Below are 17,096 nucleotides of genomic sequence, written 5' to 3' on the forward strand. Positions count from 1 at the left end.
GTTCACGATAGTGAGAGGCCCGCGCACCGCGATGAAGAGTGGCCCCCGCTTGCCGCAACTAGAGAAAGCCCTCACACAGAAACGAAGACCCAACACAGCCAAAAATAAATAAATAAATAAATAAATTAATTAAAATAATAATAATAATGTATTAAAATTCAAAAAAAAAAAAAAAAAAAAAGAATGTTAATCTGGGTTGGCAGGAAAATAGGGACGTGGGAAAGGGAGTTTATCACCCCAGGGAAGACGAGATTGTGTGTATAAAGTATGGTGCATATGGCACAGTGTACCGATAAGGAATTGTTAAAGATGAGTAAGTTCTGAAGCTGATTATGTGTAAGATCAAAAACCATCATACCACTTCACTTGCCTTATCACGCTGCCCCTTCTGGAATTTACCTATCACCCTGAATGTGGTCAGTTATTATTTGAGGCAGGGTAGGTGTTAGTAATGAGTTGGAAGTTTAGACGTAGTTGTCAGGATCTGTGATAGTAAGTTTCCGTATTTTGCAGTACACTCCAAAGCAAAGTAACTGAATTTAGTCAGCTTATGCCACAAGGGACCCTACATCTCACCTTGGGAATAAACTAAAGAGTGGAATTATATACATCTCTAAATAATCAAAACACTCCTTCTTTTAAAAAGAGACAGAGAGAGAGAGAGAGAGTGAGAGAGAGAGAGAGAGACTGAGAGAGAGAGAGAGAGAGACTGAGAGAGAGAGAGAGAGAGAGGGAGATGGCTCTAAATAATTGATTTTCAAATAAACTCTAAAAACAAAAAGTATTAGGAACCTCACTATATACTGAGGGATATACTTTGTTCATTGGTAGAAAGATTCAATATTACATAGATGTCAGTTATCCTCAAATTGATCTATAGAAAAATACTGAAGCAGTGAGAGGAATTTGTTCTCTAGGCAAGATTTTATACTTCAGGCAACAATATTCCCAGGTTCTTGGTTTATTTTGATATATAACATCAAGGTGATTCAGTAGAGCAATATGATCTTACATTCACTTTACCAACAGGCTTCCTAGAATTTTTATTAAAGACTCAAGATCCTCATGTAGTAGACTGCATCATTGGCTCTAATGCTTAACTCTTCCTGGTATCCAAACCCTTTGCCACGTGACTTTGCAGTTCGTACCTGGCAGGTACATGAGTCAGCAGAGCAGATTCATGAGAATAAGTGCTGTTTTGGGCCACTGAGTTTCGGGGTGGGTTGTTATGCAACATCATTGTGGCAATAGTTAACTGATATACCTGCACGAAGAATGTCTAGATTGCACAGCTTCTGCTTATATTAAAACAGGGAGTGTTTTAACACGTGTGTCTAACATTGTGACAGATGCCATGCTATGTGAAATAAAAAAAAAATTCCTGTCCTTGATGAACTTTTAATCTGAGGGTAAGCATCTTTCTTAATCTAACCAATACTTATATAGAGGCGGCAGTTTTCTGTGCTATTTCATGTGGTGGTTCATGAATACTACTGTCTGGCTGTTTTGAAATATTTCAGTGAGTTATCCACTTTACTGTACTTCTGCCCTGAGGCTTAAAGCTAACAGCAAAATTTAAAGAGAAAGAAAAAAGACACTAAAACATTACTCTTGCCGAAGCAATGATGGAGATCATCGTAACTGTGTCAAGGACATTTCTGTCAGATATTCTGAATTCTAACCATACAGCCTTAAGTCAGTTGGAACAACCCTGGGGAGGAAAGCAATCACCATATAATGTTTATCAGTGGGCACTTTTTTTAATGAACTTTTCTCTGCAAATGTCCTGTGTCCAAAAACTTAGTTATTTTTTGAAAAGCTTGACTTGCTCACTATCTCTTTGACTTACATAGATAATGTTGGTGAGTTTTTAAGTGTTCCATAATATTTTTTGTCAAATTTCAAAATTCATGAGGCCAATAAATTGGTCAATAATAATAGCCTCAGTAACAGTAATTTATTGAGGTATGATTTACATAAAGCACAGAGGTATTAAGTATTTAGTTTGATGAATTTTAACGATTGCATAAACCCATATAATAACTGCTCAAAACAAAATACAGAAAGTTTCTATTACTCTAGAAACTCCTCTTTTGTCCCTTTAGAGACAATCATCCTAGAGGCAACCGCTTCTGATTTCAATCAACATAGCTTAGTTTTGCTGTTCTTAGACTTCACATAAGTTAAATAATAGAGTATGTATTTGCTTGTCTCTGGCTTCATTTTGCTCAACCTTATGTTTTTGTTTTTAGATTCATCCATGTTTTTGTATTTCAGCAATTTTCTCCTGCTACACTGCTAGATTAGTATACCATAATAAGAATATATTTTACTTATCCATCCTTCTGTAGATAGATACCTGGGTTCTTCCAGATTTTGGCTATCATGGAAAGGCTGCTATTAACATTCCTAAATGTCCATCAACAGAGGAATGAATAAAGAAGATGTGATACATATATACAATGGAATATTACTCAGCCATAAAAAAGAATGAAATAATGCCATTTTCAGCAACAAGGATGGACCTAGAGATTGTCATACTGAGTGAAGTAAGTCAGACAGAGAAAGACATTTATCATATGATACCACTTACGTGTGGAATCTTAAAAAAGGGTACAGATGAACTTATCTACAAAACAGAAATAGAGTTACAGATGTAGAAAATAAACTTATGGTTACCAGGCGTAAGGAGGGCAGAGATAAACTGGAAGATTGGGAATGACATATACACACTGCTATATATAAAAGAGGTAACTAATAAAGACCTACTGTATAGCACAGGGAATTCTACTCAATGCTCTGTAATGGCCTATATGGGAAAAGAATCTAAAAAGGAGTGGATATATGTATAAAAAATTTTTAAAAATCCATCTAAATATCAAAAAAAACCCATTCTGTGTATATAATTTTCATTGTGTGTGTGTGTGTGTGTGTGTGTGTGTGTGTGTGTGTGTGCAGATACCTGTAAGTTAAACTTTGATTGAGAATGTGTTGCATATATAGATAAATTTAGAAAGAAGGGACACCTCAAAAATAGATTCTTCAAATCCGTGAATGTGGTATTTTGCTCCATTTATTTAGATGTACTTTCATCTCTCTCAGCAACTGAGAGAAATATATCTTTTTCATTAAATATATTCTAGGTGTTTTATCATTTTGACCTTGTGGATTTTTAAAAATTATTTCTCAAATATTTATTTATAGTACATAGAAATACAATGGCTGTATATAATGAGTTTGTATCCTGTTACCTTAATAAATTATTAGTTCTAGGAATTTTCTTTGAAGATTCTATAGTGTTTTCTACATATATAATCATGTCATCTGTAAATAGTGACAGTTTTCTCATTTCTAATCATTATGCCTTTTTGTTTCTTTTTATTGCCTCATTATGGGGCCTAAGATCTCTAGTACAATGTTAAATAGAAATGTTGAAAGCTGATATCCATGCTTTCCTTCCTATCCTAGGGGGAAAATATTTAATCTTTCATCATTAAGCATTATGTTAGCTGTGGGTTTTTCATAAATGCCCTTTATCAGGTTAAGGACATTTCCTTCTATTCTTAGTTTGTAGAGGATTTCTTTTTTTCAAAAATCTTGAATATCTGTTGAATTTTATCAAATGTTTTTTCTACATCTTTTATCTGATGATCATATGGGTTTTCTCCTTTATTGGACAATATGGTAGTTATATTGATTTCTTCCAAATGTCAAACCAAATTTGCATTCCTAGCATCAGAACAATGAACATTATTAGGTACAAAGAGAGAGATTAGCTAATAACAGAGGAGTCACTCTGTCAAGAATTATCAATCCCCAATTTGTATATACCTAACAGCAGAACTTCAAAATTATCAACCAATTTGAATTAATTGGTATGTTTAAAACTCTCCACCCAAGCAATATTGTGAAAATGACTATACTACCCAAAGCAATTTACAGATTCAATGTAATCCCTAACCACTCACCAATAGCATTTTTCACAGAATTAAAACAAAAAATTTTACAATTTGTATGGAAACATAAAAGAGCCCGAAGAGCCAAAGCAATCTTGAGAAAGAAAAACGGAGCTGGAGGAATCAGGCTCCCTGACTTCAGACTATGCTACAAAGCTATAGTCATCAAAACAGTATGGTACTGGCACAAAAATAGAAATATAGATCAATGGAACAGGAAAGCCCAGAGATAAACCCACACACCTATAGTCACCTAATCTGTGACAAAGGAGGCAAGAATAAGTGGTGCTGAGAAAACTGGACAGCTACATGTAAAAGAATGAAATTAGAACACTCCCTAACACCATACACAAAAATAAACTCAAAATGGATTAAAGACCTAAATGTAAGGCTGGACGCTATAAAACTCTTAGAGGAAAACATAGACAGATCACTCTATGACATAAATCACAGCAATATCTTTTTTGATCCACCTCCTAGAGTAATGAAAATAAAAACAAAAAACTGGGACCTAATTAAACTTAAAAGCTTTTGCACAGCAAAGGAAACCATAAACAAAACAAAAAGACCACCCTCAGAATGGGAGAAGATATTTGCAAACGAAGCAAGTGACAAGGGATTAATCTCCAAAATATACAAACAGCTCATGCAGCTCAACATCAAAAAAACACAAGCAATCCAATCCAAAAATGGTTGGAAGATCTAAATAGACATTTCTCCAAAGAAGACATGCAGATGGCCAAAAAGCACATGAAAAGATGCTCCACATCACTAATTATTAGATAAATGCAAATCAAAACTATAATGAGGTATTACCTCACACCATTCAGAATGGCCATCACCAAAAAGTCTATAAACAATAAATGCTGGAGAGGGTGTGGAGAAAAGGGAACCCTCCTACACTGTTGGTGGGAATGTAAATTGATATGGAGGTTCCTTAAAAAACTAAAAATAGAACTACTGGATGACCCAGCAATCCCACTCCTGGGCATATACCCAGAGAAAACCATAAGTTGAAAAGATACATGCACCCCAATGTTCACTGCAGCACTATTTACAATAGCCAGGAAGTGGAAGCAACCTAAACGTCCAGTGACAGAGAAATGGATAAAGAAGTTGTGGTACATATATACAATGGAATATTACTCAGCCATAAAAAAGAACAAAATAATGCCATTTGCAGCAAGATGAATGGAGCTAGAGACTGTCATACTGACTGAAGTAAGTCAGACAGATAAAGACATTTATCATATGATACCACTTATAAGTGGAATCTAAAAAAGGCTATAAATAAAGTTACTTACAAAACAGGAGTAGAGTCACAGATGTAGAGAACAAACTTATGGTTACCAGGGGATAAGCTGGGGAGGGATAAATTGGGAGACTGGGATTGACATATACACACTACTGTATATAAAATAGATAACTAATAAGAACCTACTGTATAGTATAGGGAACTCTACTCAATACTCTGTAATGGCCTGTATGGGAAAAGAATCTTAAAAATAAGAGTGGATATATGTATATGTATAATTTATTCACTTTGCTGTACACCTGAAACTAACACAACATTGTAAATCAACTATACTCCAAAAAATTTTAAAAAAAAAAGTCTCCCACCAGTAATAGTAGAATATACATTCTATTTGTGGTGGTGTTGATATTTTATGTATTTAGGTATTTTTTTTCCTACCAAAAATGGAAGAAATGTCAATCCAATGGTAGATTTTGACCTGCATATTTTATTTGACTAATGAATATTTTATGGAAATAATTTAAAAATTAAAAATATACCTAAACAGTGTAAAGATTGCATGGGACTTCTCTGTATTATTTCACACAAGTCCATGCATATCCACAGCTATTCCAAAATTAAGAGTCCAATTCAAAAGTTAAATAATTCTAAACTTTTCTAGAGAGACTGTAGCTTTAACATTTCCACCATCATTGTATGAATTTCTCCACATCTTTGCCAGCATTTGGTGCTGTGACTTTTTTTTTTTTAATTTTGGCCATTCTGATAGGCACATAGTGATATATTACTGTGGATTTAATTTACTTTTCCCTAATGACTAAAGATGTTGAACATCTTTTCACGTGCTTATTTGCCATCTATAATATGTTTTTCACTGAAATGTCTCATTATGTCTTTTGGTCATGTACTGACTGGATGGTTTGCTTTTTTGCTGTTGAGTTATGAGTTTTTTATATATTCTAGATACTAGACCTTTGTCATACATGTGATTTGAAAAAGTTTTCTCCCACTCTGTAGCTTACCTTTTTATTGTATTAACAAGGTCTTTCACAAAGCAAAAGTTATCAGTTTTGATAAAGTACAATTTGTCAAATTTTCCTTTTATGGATCATGCTTTTGCTATCAAGTCTAAAAATGCTTTGCCTAGTCTTAGATCCTGAAGATTTTCTATGATTTTTTTTCCTAGAAGTTTTATAGTTAAGACTATGATCCATTTTTAGTTAGTTTTAGTTAACGTATAAGACTTAAATGGAAGTTCTTCCTTTTTTTTTTTTCAACTGATCCAGCACCATTTGTTGAAAAGGCTTGAATTGCCTTCTTACCCTTGTCAAAAATCAATTGGGCATACTTGTGTTGGCCTACTTCTGGATTCTCTATTATATTCCATTGATCTATGTAATCTATACCACATAGCCTTGATTACTGTAGTTCTAGAATAAGTTTTGAAATAAGGTAGACTGATTTCTCCCACAATTCTTTTTCTATTTTTCAAAAAAATCGTCCTGAGCTTTTGATAAAATTGCATTAAACCTATGTATCAATTTGGGGAGAAGTGACATCTTTGATATTCTGAGTCTTCCAATCTATGGACATTGTATGTTTATCCTTTTATTTAGATCTTCAATTTCTTTCATAAACAATGTGTAGATGCAAGCATACAAGTCTTGTGTATGTTTTGTTAACTTTTCACTTAAGCATTTTTTGAGCATTTGTAAATAGGATTATATTCTTAATTTCAATGTTCAAGTGATCACTGCTAGTATATAAAATGCAATTAATTTTTGTATGTTTATCTTATATCCTGTGACCTTGTTGAACTTATTTATTAGTTCTAGGAAGTTTTTATTTCGTGACTTTCTATGTAGACAATCATGTCATGTGCAAGTATACTTTTGTTTCTCCATTTTGTATCTCTATGCCTTTTATTTCCATTTCTTGCCTTGTTACACAGGTTAAAACTTTTATCACTCGGTTGAATAAGAGTGGTGAAAAGGGACACTTTTTCTCAGTCTTAAGGAGAAAGCATTGTATTTTGTAATACTTTTTGAAAGTATTTTGCCAGTAAGTATGTGACCTGTAGATTTTTAGTAGATATTCTTTATCAAGATGAGTAAGTTCTCCTCCATTCGTAGTTTGCTGAGAGCTTTTCTCATAAATGGGTGTTGACTTTCGTCAAATGTTTTTTCTGCACTGATTTATATAATTATGTGATTTTTCTTCTTTAGCCTGAATTATATTGTTTAATTTTTGAATGTTGAACACAACTTTGTTCCTGGAATAAATTCCACTTGGTTATATGGTAAAATTCTATTTACACATTTTGAATTTTATGTGCTAATATTGTGTTAAGGATTTTTGTGTCTATATTCATGAAGTATACTGGTCTGTATTTTTCTTTTTTTGGCTTGTGTTTTTCTTGTTTTCATGTCAGGGTATTACTAGCTTCATAAAATGAATTGTAAAGTGTTTTCTCCTCTTCTGTTTCTGAAAGAAATTGTAGAGAATTGCTGTTAATTGTTCTTTAAATGTTGGATAGAATTTTCCATTGAAGTCATCTGGTCCTGAGAGTTTCCAGTGGCAAGTTGTTTAAGTACTAATTCAGTTTTCTTATTAGTTATAGGGCTAGTCAAACTATATATTTTATGTTGGGTGAGTTGTGGTAGTCTGTGTGTTTTGAGGTAGAGGTCTATTTCACTTAATTTGTCAAATTTATGTGTACACTTATTTGTAGTATTCCCTTGTTATCCTTTTATGTCTGCAGAGTCTGTAGTGATATGTCCTGTCATTCCTGATACTGGTAATTTGTGTCATCTCTATTTTTCTTTGTTAATCTTGCTAGAAGTCTGTCAGCCTTATTGATCTTTTCAAAAAACTAGCTTTTTGTTTCATTGATTTTTGCTATTGTTTTTCTGTTTTCACTTTCATTTTTACTTCTCTTTATTATTTCCTTCTTTCTGTTTTGGGGAATATATTCTTCTTTTCCTAGGTTATAGAAGTTGAAGCTTATGTTTTTGATTTGGGATTTTTTTTTCTTTTCTGATGTATAAATTTAGTGCTGTAAGATTCCCTCTCAGCATTGCTTTAGTTGTGTCTCACAAATTTTAATGTGCTGCATTTTCATTTTTAGTTAATGCATTTTTATTGCCCTTGATACTTTGACCTATGGATAATTTAGAAGTGTGTTGCTTAGTTTTCAAGTAACTGTAGAGTTTCTTGTTATCTTTCCGTTATTCATTTCTAGTTTAATTACACTGTGGTCAGAGAACCACATGATTTCAATTCTTTGAAATTTGTTGATGTTTGTTTTACATTCTAGGACATAATCTATAGAGGTATATATTCCATGGGGACCTGAAAACAATGAATATTTTTGCTGTTGTTGTGTTTACTGTTTTATAAATGTCAATTAGATCCTGTTTGTTTCTCATATTATTGAGCTCTTTTCTTATCCTTGCTGATTTTCTGTCTAGTCATTCTATCAATTGTTAAGAGATAGAGGTGTTGAAGTCTCTAATTATAATTGTGCTTTGTCTGTTTCTCCTTTCATTTCCATCACCTTTTGCTTCAAGTAGGTATTAATTTCCTATTTAAACTTAGTGGTTGAAAACCCACAAATTAATTTTCTTATAGTTCTGGATGTCAGAATTCCAAAATGTGTCTTACAGGGCTCTAATCAAGATGTTAGCAGGATTTAGTTCCTTTTGGAGGCTCTAGAGGACAATCCTTTTCCTTGCCCTTTCCAGCTTCTAGAGGTTTCCCATATTCCTTGGCTTGTGGTCAGCAATCCTATCACTCCGACTTCTGGTTCCATTACATCTCCATCTCTTACTTTAACTCTCCTGCCTCCCTCTTTCCCTTATACAGACTCATTGTGATGACATTGGGTCCACCCAGAAAACCAGAGTAATCTCCTCATTAAAAAGTTCTTAATTTAACCACTTCAGCAAAGTCCCTTTTGCCATGTAAGGTAAGATGTTAACATGCTAGGAGCATTAGAACTTGGACCTCTTTGGGGGGCAATTATTCTATCAACCATAGTCCACCCTCTGGCCACCAAAGACACATATCCCTATGCACAAAATATATTCACCCTGAGTAATATCCCACTGTATATATGTGCCACATCTAAAAAGAAACGAAATTGAGTTATTTGTAGTGAGGTGGATGGACCTGGAGTCTGTCATGCAGAGTGAAGTAAGTCAGAAAGAGAAAAACAAATACCGTATGCTAACACATATATATGGAATCTAAAAAAAAAAAGGTCATGAAGAACCTAGGGGCAAGACGGGAATAAAGATGCAGACTTACTAGAGAATGGACTTGAAGACACGGGGAGGGGGAAGGGTAAGCTGGGACAAAGTGAGAGAGTGGTAGTGTATATATGGACATATATACACTAGCAAATGTAAAATAGATAGCTAATGGGAAGCAGTCACATAGCACAGGGAGATCAGCTCGGTGCTTTGTGACCAGGTAGAAGGGTGGGATAGGGAGGGTGGGAGGGAGGGAGACGCAAGAGGGAAGAGATATGGGGATATATGTATTTGTATAACTGATTCACTTTGTTATAAAGCAGAAACTAACACACCATTGTAAAGCAATTATACTCCAATAAAAATGTTTAAAAAAAAAAAAAATATATATATATATATACACTCACCCTATCCTAGGGTCCCCAAAAGTCTCAATCCATCACAACATTAACTCAAGCCCAAATTCTTATCTAAATCTTGTTAGCTTAAAAGTCCAAATTCTCATTATCTAAAACAACTAAATTAGGTATGGGTGAGGCTGTATGTATAATCCATCCTGTGGGTTCAGCTCCAACTCTGGGATATATGAGGGGAAAACAAAAACAAAAACAAAAACAAAAACAAGGAAGTCACCACCATGCTGTTCCTCAGGTCCTGAGATCCCTAGCAGATCTGCATTCTTCTTTCATTCTAAATGAGTCTTATTATGTTTGTGTATATATAATATCCAGGGTTTTTAGTTGAATTTAGTGGGAAGAATAGGAAAAGCAGATCTCCATATTCCAGGAATCGTTAAGTCCAGAAAATATATATGTAAAAGCTATCCAAGATACTTTACATATGAGTATCTATTCCTGTAATTTTCCTGTCAAATTCTATGTAGCTATATTTCTTTCCAATAAGTAGTTCCAGTTTGTTCTATTAGTCATCAGTATCTAAGTATATATTAAATTTTTGATCAATAGGATAAAAAACACTTTATCTTGTCATAAGTATACTTCAGAGCATTTTGAAAAGGCTTCTGTAGATGGTAAGGAAATCAAATTTAATTCATCTAGGTCTTTAATGTAAGCATCTTGGTTAATGTAGATTAAATTAATTTTGAGAAATCTATGTTATCTTTTAAATTTATCTGGAATTTATTCTGTAAACTAATTTTAAAATAATTATGGCCAATACCAACTAACAGCTCCTCTAATCATTCATCATTAATTGAAAAAAATTATAAAAGTAGAATTACTGATCAAAGTAAGTGTCCCAATCTAGAGAGAAATGTACTTTTTTAAAAGTTTGGCACAAGGTATGCATATAGGCTTAAGGAATAACCCTTATTTGGGCTCACATTCTAAGAATGGATAAATGAGCCACAAAATTTATCCAATTAGTGTATATTTGGCTTAAGTTATTTTTCTAGTTCTTTAGAGATACCGAGTAGGTGCCAATTATTACAGAATGTATTAAGTCCCAGGCATAGTGTTTGGTTGTGTTTCAAAAAGCATTGAGAAATCTTTGAAAAAAATTTTTAAATATTCAATTACAGATAAATTTGTCTCTGAAGTATTTTCCTTTAATTTTTAAGTTTTTATTTTGAAAAAAACTTCAAAGTTCAAACCTACATAAATGTTGTAGGAATAATATAGTGAATTCCCAAATACCCTTCACCTAGAATAATTAATTGTTCTCACTTTGCCACATCTACTTCCCCCCTTGTATATAACAACAAACATTATATTTTATATTATAAATAATATAGTACATTTATATATTATATAGTTATAGTATAATAATTATTGTTCTTAGTTTTGCTGAGTTATTGATTTCAATCATTTGTCAGCAACATGACCCTTTACCCCTTAATACTTCAACACATATAGCCTTAAGCAAAAGCACATTCTCTTAACAGTACTATCATCAGATTTGGAACTTTTATACTAATGCAGTATTATCTAATATATTGTACATGTGTCCATATTCAAACTTTGTCAATTGTACTAACAATATTCTTTAAATTGTTTCTCCTCCATGGTCTAGAATGTTATCCAGGATCATCATTGCATTTAGGTGTCATGTGTCTTTAGTCTCTTTTTAAATGGAAGAGTTCCCCAGAGTATAGACCAGTTATTTTGTAGAATGATCCTCTATTTATGTTTATCTGAGGCTTTCTCATATTTAGATTCAGGTTACGCATTCTTGGCAGGGAGACTACACGTATATTGTCCTGTTCCTGGTGCTTCATAACGGGAGCTGCATAATGTCTCTTTGTCTCATTATCAGCAATGTTAGCCATAATTTGAAAAGATACAGGCACCCCAATGTTCATTGCAGCACTGTTTACAATAGCCAAGACATGGAAGCAACCTAAATGTCCACTGACAGAGGAGTGGATAAAGAAGACATGTATACATATATACAATGGAATATTACTCAGTCATAAAAAAGAACGAAGTAATGACATTTGCAGCAACATGGATGGACCTAGAGATTGTCATATTGAGTTAAATAAGTCAGACAGAGAAGGATAAACATCACATGACATCACTTATACGTGGAATTTAAAAAATGGTACAAATGAACTTATTTATAAAACAGAAATAGAGTCACAGATGTAGAAAACAAACTTATGGGGGGAGGGATAAATTGGGAGATTGGGATTGATATATACACACTATTATATATAAAACAGATAACTAATAAGGACCTACTATATAGCACAGGGAACTCTACTCAATACTCTGTAATGACCTATATGGGAAAAGAATCTTAAAAAGAGTGGAGATTATATATATATATATATAGTTATATATATATATAACTGATTCACTTTACTATACACCGGAAACTAACACAACATTGTAAATCAGCTATACTCTAATAAAAATTAGAAGAAAAAAAAACAACTTTGATTACATGGAAAGGGTAAACCTACCCAGTTTCTCCACTGTAAATTTCTCTTGTAATTAGTAAGAAATCAATAGGGAAATATTTTAGACTGTGTAAATATCCTAATGTCCATCACACTTTCAGCTAATAGCATTAATATCCACTGATGATTCTTGTCTGAATAAATGATTACAATAAGGTTGCAAAATGGCCAGTGCTTAACTGTGTCATTTCCTCTGTATTTATTAGTTGGTATTCTCCTGCAAGGGAGAGTGTTCCCTCCTCCCCATTTATTTGTTTGTTTTTTGCGAGTGTTAATATTTCTATGGACTCATAAATTCTCATCTTGTACAATGGGTTATGCTTAATTTCTGTCATCATTCATTTTGTTGCTCAAAATCCCCAAATTTGGCTAGCATGAGCCCCTTCAGGCTGGCTTCTATGTCTTTTTGAAATGTCATTCTCTTTTTTTGAGTGCTTCCTTAATTTCTGGCACAAAAATATGGTCCAGATGCATCTTATACTTTCCTTGCTGCAGCCCTAGAACCAGCCATTTCCCCTTTTAGTGTGAAATGGTATTTAGAAACCAAGATCCGGGCATTAATTGTCACACTGATATTTCTCACTCGAATTCAATGCCATGAATTTTTTTGTCTTGCTTACTCCTAATTCATATTATATTTCTTTCATCTTAAAATGAGAGAACTCTGGCTTCCTAAAACATCAATATAGTTTTTTTTCATTTCTAAAATACGTATAAAATAATTCCAGAATTGCTATACTCATGTCACTATGGAAAACAAACATACATTGAGGAGTTCAAGATTTCTTTCCAGTTCTTTTCTGTATTTAGATTGAAGACTTACAGTCAAAGAACTATGTTCAAAATTATTTTGAATAATTTGTTCTTTTCCTTCTCTGTAAATTATGTTATTCACCTGAAAAACAGTTACATTTGTTTCTGTTTACTTTTATTTTTTTTTCAACCTATCCTTGTTGATTCAATTTTATTTTCCAATATGTAATACATTAACAAATTTCCAAAAGTAAAAACTATACAAAAATATATTCAAAGAGATATCACTCCTTCTCCTATCCATTTCACCCTGTTATCACCCACCCTCATGAATAACTAATTTCATTAGTTTCTGCTCACTATTCCTCTGATCCTTCTTGCAAAAATAAGCAGATATCTTCTTACCTCTGCTCTATCTTATACAGAACTGTCATATAACATATGTTCTTTTGTATTTTGTGCTTTTAACTTAACAACATATCCTGAAAACTATGCCATATCAATTCATGGAGATAATTCTCATTCTTTTCTATGGCTTCATAGTACTCCATTGTGGAGATGTACTATACATAGTTTATTCAGCCAACTCCTGTGGATGGGAATTTAGTTGTTCACAATATTTTGCAATTGTAAATAATGCTGGAATAATTAACCTAGTGTATATATTTATTTTTGTATTTCTGGAGGTATAAAATATTTTAAAAATCAGTTTAGTTACAAGGTCTATAACAATTAGAAATAAATCTTGGGTTGCTACTGTTAGAATTTTAAGAAATCCATACCAAATAACACTACTCACTCCCTTGCAATCCTAAATCAACTAAATAATAGATAAGAAGCAGTAACGTATATGGAGACCAAATATCAGCTTTATTACTGATAAATCTGATATTGGAGAAGGTGATTAAAGCAGACACTTTTGGTACCCTAGACCAAATCCCTTCAGCCTACCTCCAATTTTAGCTGCACCTGTTGCAAGTTCAGTTGAACAACTCGGGTTTGAACTGGGTGGTCCACTTATACACGGATTTTTTTCAGTAGTACATACTACAGTACTATGCTATCTGCAGTTGGTTTAATCTGTGGATACAGAGGAACCACGAATAGAGAGGAACCATGTATATGCAAAGACAACTACATGTCATACAGTTTTTTGACTGTGTGTAGGGTTGATGCCCCTAATCCCTGTGTTGTTCAAGTGGGTACTTGTACTTTTTGTGTCTTAACAACATCCTGCCTTAATGAGTCACATTTTCTGGAAAACCCCAAGAGCTTACTCAGCAGTCCGGTGGAGCAGCCAGGAGGAGCGAGAGTTTCTAGGGGTAAACCCTTGACCAACTAAGATAGGAGTTGGTGGATAAATGCTGCATCTCAGAGGGACAATTCTAAATACATTCTACACGGTTTCTCAAAGGGCCCCAAAAAAGGATTGAGCCTCAGTGGCCCAAATCATTTACCAGTCCAATAACACATTCTTTATTGATTTTTCTTTCTCCACTGTCCCATTCTACTCGTTCCTTCACTCCTGCTTCCTGGAGTCAACTCCCAAATAAACTATCTGCACACAAGTCCTTGTCTGAGACTCTGCTTTGGGAGAGAAACTGAATTAAGACACTTGCTTAGATGTGCAGCAACTAGATGGAATGCCAGTATTAGAATGATTTACCCACCCAAGCAGGTACTGCTGAACCAATGCAATACCAATGATGTGAGTTGCTACCCCTGTAAAACATTTGGTGTGGATAAAAAGAACACGTGTGCAGCAGGTCAGCTGGTTGAAAACAGAAGAGCCTGAATGGCTCCTGCACTGTTTCCGTCCCAAACTATGCCGTCACACAAGTCACCACACCTCTTTGGGTAAGCCTAAGTGTGGAAGAGGAGGTCAGTAAGATTAATGAATATCTTCACAATGAAAATCAGAAGAGTGGAGATATAAATTCCCCCTCTCCCCTCCACACACTAATAACTTCTAATCAAAATTGTAGGGAATAAGACACTTAGTATGTACAAGATATTGATGAATATGCCTAATTTTACCTTTGAAAAGCTTAATAAGGAGGCAAACCTTAAGTTTTTAAAAAACAAACTTTCCTACAGGTGCACATACAGATGAATTTTGCATAAAGAAAAGCAAACCCACAGAACAACCATCCAGATCAAGATATAGAAACCCAGAAGCCCCTGTCATTGCTCTACCCTCCCAGGTACTATCGCCTAAATATATCTATTAGGTCAGCTGACACTGGGAAGTCTGAAGTTAGAATGACTCTTAAGAATTGTTACCAGTTGGGTAAGGGGGCCGGGCCCTTACATCTCCTCATCAATCAGTCACTGGCTCCCTTCAGCAAAGTCATCCTTGCAGGGGGATGACAGCTGAGGACTTCCTACAGGCAGCACTTCCACAGCTGAGGGTATTAGTCTTTCATTTCTAAATCAGGATCTCAGTAGTATATCACAGTACCCACCACAGACCAGGTATACTTGGATCAAAGAGATTTTTAAAATAATCATCATCGATTCCCTTTTGCCTTAAATCTTTTTTTTGAAACTTTAAAGCTTTTTATACTTCTCTATCATAACAAATGCCATATTGAATTAATCTTGTTTCTTTACTTGCCTGTTGTCTCTGAGTCCTCAAGCAAGGGACACAAGTTTTATTAGTTGTTGTATCCCCAGTATCTACCTTAGTCCCTGGCTGGGAGACAGTGTTCAATTATTACCTGATGAAAGAATACACTCAAATGTATAACTGTTTGAATGATCTTACAAAATGATTAATGATTATACATACCTGTCTGCATGTAGATTTTAGTGCCTAGCTAGAGGCTCTGTATTCATGTTGATCCAAAATTATAGTTTTATCAGTGGTAAAGAGGAAGGGGTAGCAAGTAAATGTTCCATTTGTGAATGGCATGAGACTAAGGACAGCAATTTCATTGGATGACAGAGTCAGTATTCAAAAAGAACGAAAATAAGCTAAAATAATGGTCTGAATCTAATGAGATGAAATTTAAGAGGAAATGGTGTGAGGCACTGTCAGTAGATTCAAATAAACCACCTGGACAGGTTTTCAATTGGCTAAACAGAAGTTTGTAGGAAAGAATGAGGGCTTTAGATGATTATAATACTAACAAAAGCCAACACCATTATGTGGCTATGAGAAAAAGCCAGTATCATCTTAGATCTTATCAGTAGAAATATATAATCTAGAAGTCAGGAAGCAATGGCCCTGTTCTAAATGAGATTGTGATTATCATCCCAGTAGTTCCAAGAACTGCCACCGAAGTATAAGGACCAGACAATTTAGAATGCATTTGGAGGAAAGCAAGTAAGGTAATGGAAAAACTCTGAAATTTGCAAGATGACCAATGGCTAAAGGGAGGTTTTACCAAAACTTCAGGGGAAAGTTTTACCAAATCTTTTAGGCACAAAAATTAGCTTAATACAAAACCTGACAACTATGAAAACAATAATTAATAGCACTCATTAATATAGCTGGAGAAATCCTAAAAAGGTATTTGCAAATTGAATCTAGCAACATGTTAAAAAAAAACACCACTACATATCATACACTTTTTGTAATGATGTAATGTGTTTCAGTATTAGAAAGGCTACAGATCACATCACTATGTCATAGAAAAATTATGATTATTCAATAGGAGACTTAAATGGCTGTTGGTGAAGTGAAAGTTACATTCATGTTTTGAAAATTTAAAAAATCCAAAACTCATTAAATTAGGAATAGATGGGCAGGTTATAAACACGATGGTTTATATATTTCTCATTTATATATATTTATTTATATGTTTTTTATTATATATTATATATGTCATATATACATCATATATACTTCTTATGCTAAATGGTAAAACAATATATGCTTTCCCACTAGAGTCAGGAATATGAGAAATATAATTATTCTCATTACCTTTACTTAACATTACTCATGTTCTTAA

The sequence above is a fragment of the Balaenoptera musculus genome, chromosome X (genome assembly GCF_009873245.2).
Source record: "Balaenoptera musculus isolate JJ_BM4_2016_0621 chromosome X, mBalMus1.pri.v3, whole genome shotgun sequence".
In the NCBI taxonomy this organism is placed as follows: domain Eukaryota; kingdom Metazoa; phylum Chordata; class Mammalia; order Artiodactyla; family Balaenopteridae; genus Balaenoptera; species Balaenoptera musculus.